Source organism: Talpa occidentalis, unplaced genomic scaffold (assembly GCF_014898055.3).
Source record: "Talpa occidentalis isolate TD23 unplaced genomic scaffold, MPIMG_talOcc4v2.1 talOcc4.2, whole genome shotgun sequence".
NCBI lineage: Eukaryota > Metazoa > Chordata > Mammalia > Eulipotyphla > Talpidae > Talpa > Talpa occidentalis.
This window is the reverse complement of record NW_023602073.1, coordinates 40,443,617-40,448,347: the sequence shown is the minus strand read 5'-3', so window position 1 is coordinate 40,448,347 and position 4,731 is coordinate 40,443,617. Positions and strand designations below refer to the sequence as shown.

The 4,731-nt window shown below is 45.7% G+C and overlaps 1 long non-coding RNA gene across 1 annotated transcript; it reads right to left on the bottom strand.

Moving 5' to 3' along the window:
- Positions 1 to 3,422: 3,422 nt before the first annotated feature.
- Positions 3,423 to 4,527, bottom strand: LOC129146309 (uncharacterized). The gene is made up of 3 exons (XR_008552871.1): positions 4,486 to 4,527; positions 4,136 to 4,271; positions 3,423 to 3,963 (listed from the first exon to the last, which is right to left on the bottom strand). It is a non-coding gene; the product is annotated as an uncharacterized LOC129146309 (long non-coding RNA).
- Between the last annotated feature and the right edge of the window lie 204 nt (positions 4,528 to 4,731).

Sequence of the window (4,731 nt, the reverse complement as noted above, 5' to 3'; positions counted from 1 at the left end):
ATTCTGCAAACAGAACTTCTTCCCCAAATGAACTCCTGTTCCCTGAGGACATGCTGACTTGTGTGCATGATCCCTACTAATTAGAAAAACTTGTTCCAGCAGTAACTTATTCATGTGTATAAGCATAAACACAAATGCACGCTGTTTCCTTATCCCTTTGTTCATATCTTTAATAAGAGCTCAGGCTGGGAGAGTGAGAGGCAGGGCCGCTCTAGAGGGTTCTCCCCAGCCTCCCCCTGCTGCTAATTCATTTAGACTTCAAATCCAGTTCATAGCTGAGAACTTCTCATGGGCCGTCTGAGGCAGGGTAGATACCTTGGAATGGGACTGCTGGGTCCTATGGCAGATGCTCAGTTAATTTTCTAAGAAACCTGCATACTGTTTCCCATCAGGGATGAGCCAGTCTATATTCCCCAAAATAGTGCAGGACTGTCCCTTGTCTCCATGTCCTACCAGCTCTTGTTAGGTCTGGTCTTTTTGATATGGGCCATTCTCACAGGTATGAAGTAGTTTCTCATTATATTTTAAATCAAGGGATCTTGAATGGATCAAGAAGATGGGGTACACTTCAGTCCAGTGAGAATGCCCACATTAAAAATGAAAAAAACAGAAACATCAAATGCTGGAGAGAATGTGGAGAAAAAGGAACTCTCCTGCATGGCTGGTGGGAATGCAAACTGGTCCAACCATTATTCAGAGCTGTGAGGAGGACCCTCAAATTACTACAAATGGATCTACCTAATGATCCAGCAATTCCATTCCTAGAAATCTACTCAAAGGACACAAAAACACTAATTCAGAAGGAAAACTGCACTGCTATGTTTATTTCAGCAATATTTACAGTAGCCAAGATATGGAAACAAACCCAATGCCCCCAAATCAACAAATGAGTCAAAAGGTTTTGGTATATTTAAACAATAGAATATTACTCAGTGATGAAAAAAGACAAACGCATCCCATTTGCAGCAACGTGGAAGGAGCTAGAAGGAATTATGCTCAGTGAAATAAGTCAGAAGGAAAAAGAAAAACAACAGATGGTTTCACATATAGGAGGAATACAGGGGAAACAAATAAGATGTAGGGGGAAAATAATAACAGTATAAAGCACAACAAAGCAAAACAAAAAAACAGACAATTATAAACCAGAGACATCCCGCAGGGGAGCCTGAGGGAGAGGGATGGGAAGGAGGGAGGGAGGCGCACAGGGGGCTGTGGGCATGGTGCACGGCTGCATTGGTGGAGGAACTTCTATGGGGACTACACCTGAGGAGAAAAAACAAACATTGTTTAAAAAGAAACAATGATGTAAAATATATATAAATAAGTTAATTTAAAAAATAAAAATAAAAGAACTTTTACAGTTAAAAAAAAAGTCTTATCTCCAATCCTGGTAACAAACACGGTAACAATGCTTGTCTGTCTGTGCTCACCTCCAGTGTGGCCATGAATACAAGGAGATTCATCCTGACACTATAGTGGGGAGGGAGGTGGGGAACCAGTCTGGGTTTATCTGAAATCCTCTCCCTGCTGCACAGGGAGGGTTACCCTGGAATAACATTACATCTTCCAAGAGCTGAAGGATCCTGCCCCATCTCTCCCTCCCTTCCTGCTCCTTAAATGAAGGCTCAGCTCAGTAACTGGTGTGACCTGGGCTAATCCTGTCCCTGGGCCAGGCTAGCAGGGCACACACACTGTGTGACTCCCTCCAGCTCTGGTCTAGAGAGAAAGTAGCTGCAGCCCACGGAGGCAGTGACCCCTGGGAAACAGAGGGGATGCCAGGGTGGACCTCCCTGACTCTGAGGCCTGTGTATTTTCTACAGTGACCCCAAAGAAGAAGAGCTTGAAGTGAACATTGGGGGTTGGGGAGGGAACTGTCAGGTGCAACCACATCCTGGCAGGGGTCTTGAGTGGGTCCTACCCAGCTCCTTCAGCTCAGTCCAACCACAACATATTTCTAAACTTCCTTCTATTCTGAGACCCAGTGCTTCTTCACGTCCTGCTCAAAGACAGCTTCTTCCTGGAACTGTACTGATTGAGGTGTTGTGCTGACATTCTCCCTCTCTGTGAGATTTGAATTTATTTATGCTAGGACTTGATGTATAATTCTCCCCTATTTTCTTATGCTGTGTGCCCTGTCTCTCCTGTTACACACACACACACACACACACACACACACACACACACACTCCCCTCTCCTTGGGAACCAGACCCTCACTCAGCACTGGGGTTACTCTGACTCTCTGTCTCTGGTCCCCTCAGAGCCACCTTCTCTGCAGTGTCTCTACTTAGTGGTCTCTGAGCAGCCCCAGGAGTCCCTGCACCTCCTGCCTCTGCCCTTGTGGGAAACCAGCCCCTCACCCTGCATGACAGTGAGGAGGTGAAGGCAAAGTCCTGAGGTCAGTGATGGATGGAAAAGACAATTTTTCTTTTGCTCAAGATAGTTTCTCCCCCCAACCATGATTGTATTATTTCTACTGAGGTAACATGGGTTTACACACTGTATGTGTGCAGAGGCACAGGGTCACACCTCTTCAGGTGTTTGTTACCACTTCACACCCACCTAAGGGTACCACAGTCCTCACCACCATCACCCGGCCCTCTTCGCACTTTGTTTCCTACATCACACTCCCTCCCTCCCCTCCCACATAGCCTCATATTTCTTTTTTTTTTTTTAAGAGAATTTTTTTTTAAAGATTTATCTTTATTTATTTATACAAGCACTGGGTACAGTCAGAAGTGCGGGAGGGTAAGAGAATTCACCAGAGCCAGAGCGGGGAGCAGAGCAGGCAGAAGGACCGAAATACACTGCTGAGGGGAGCAGCAGGCGGCAGAGAGGTCTGCGCGCCATGTGGGACCCTCCTCCGGTGGCCGGGGAGCAGCCGGGGATCGAACCAGCGCTGCAGAGGCTGCGGGCAGCTTCGCAACCCAGTTAATTGGGTTCTCAACTGCTGCACCACTGGGGAGGCCCTCACATAGCCTTATATTTCTAGAGTATGTTTTGGTTTAGTCTTGTCTGTCCCTGCTTGGTTTCTTTATATTCCACTAATGAGTGACATCACTCAGTATTTGACTTTCTCATTCTTACTTATTTCACTTAGCATAATCCCCTCCACATCTGTCAATGTTGCTGCAAATTCAACTTTTTCACAGCTGAGTAGTATTCCATTGTGTCTGTCTACCACCTCTTCTTAACCCACTCATCTGTCATTGGGCACTGAGGTGTTTCCATAGTTGGTTATTGTGCTCAGGCTGCAACAAGCACAGGAGGCGCATATCCTTTGGAATTAGTGTTTTTACCTCCTTTGGATATATACCAAGGAATGGAATACTTGACCATATGGAAGGTGTATTTTCGGTATTTTGAGAAATCTTCTTTTTTTTTTTTTTTTTTTTTTTGCCTAGGGGCAGGACTGTAACAGTGTGATATCCACAGTAAAGGAGGTTCTGTTACCAGGCAGGGTGAGAGAACCCAAGACTCCCAAACCTGCCCACGCTAAATGGGTTCTGCCATCTGCCTCATGAAAACAAAACATACTCTAGTGCATAAGACATTTAATGGGAAGGACTTTAATACAATCACTGTGTAAGAAAGAGAATGAAGGAACAGAATAGAGAATATGTTTCCCAATCAAGCACCCCAATTTACCCATCCCCTTGTGGGTCACCTCAGCCAAACAATTTGATCCAAAACAGGGACACTGAGGCCCCCAAATCTGTCAAAAGTCTAAGGCACCTTCTGGTGGGGACCCATAGGAAAGGGGCAGAAAGAGCCAGACAAGTCTGGAAGGAAAAGAGCAAAATCAAAATCAAGATAAATGTTGCCACTGTAATCTCCCCATAGGTGTCTCACCCACATCTGTTCCCAGTGTCTCCTTCCATGTCCCCCAAGTCTCTGGCACAAGTCCAAGGCTGAGAAGCAATCACAGCTTCTTCACCTGTTCCCAGCTTTTCTGCTGTTAGAGCCTGGAAGGGAAGGTGATGGCCTGGAACTGGGATTTAATTAATTAATCTATTTATTTATTTATTTACTCTAGTGCATAAGATCTCCAATAGAAGAGGACTTCAACACACTTAGTGAGCAATAAAGAGAACAGAAAGACTATAGTTAGTTACTAAATGAAACACCCAGAGTTACCATTCCATTGCATGTAAATATCCAGCCAAATAGAGTTGGCCCAGAGCAGGACCGCTGAGGCCTGAGGGCTTACAACAAGAATAAGGCACTTTCTGGTGGAGACTCATAGGAGAAGGGCAGAAGCGGCCAGGCAAGTCTGGAAGGAAAAGAGCAAAATAAAAATGATACAGGGCAAAAGAGGCATGAAAGCTGACCAAGGTCACTGCTCAAATTGTTTACCAGTCTGAGTTCTTCCCCCGTGCACACAATTACAAAACCACTCAGCCTCAGAGGACAACAATAATGGGGTTTATTTAAAAACCAGGGAAAAACAAAGAGTTACTGAGACCACAAATGGCCATTTACCTCACCTGAAGCAGTGTCCAGTCTTTTAAAGTTCTAAACACAAATGTTCCCAAGTAGCGTCTTCCTGCCACTGGGGACCTGGAGCATGTGGCCGCCAGACCATAGGCCGGGATCCAACTCACGAAGAGAGCAGAAGACACAACAGGAGATGCTCAACGGAGCTGCTGAGATGCCCCAGCACAGCACCAGACAAACGACACTCAAAACAGCTGCTGCAGCGGCCGAAAGGCCTGGCAAATGGCTACACTGAA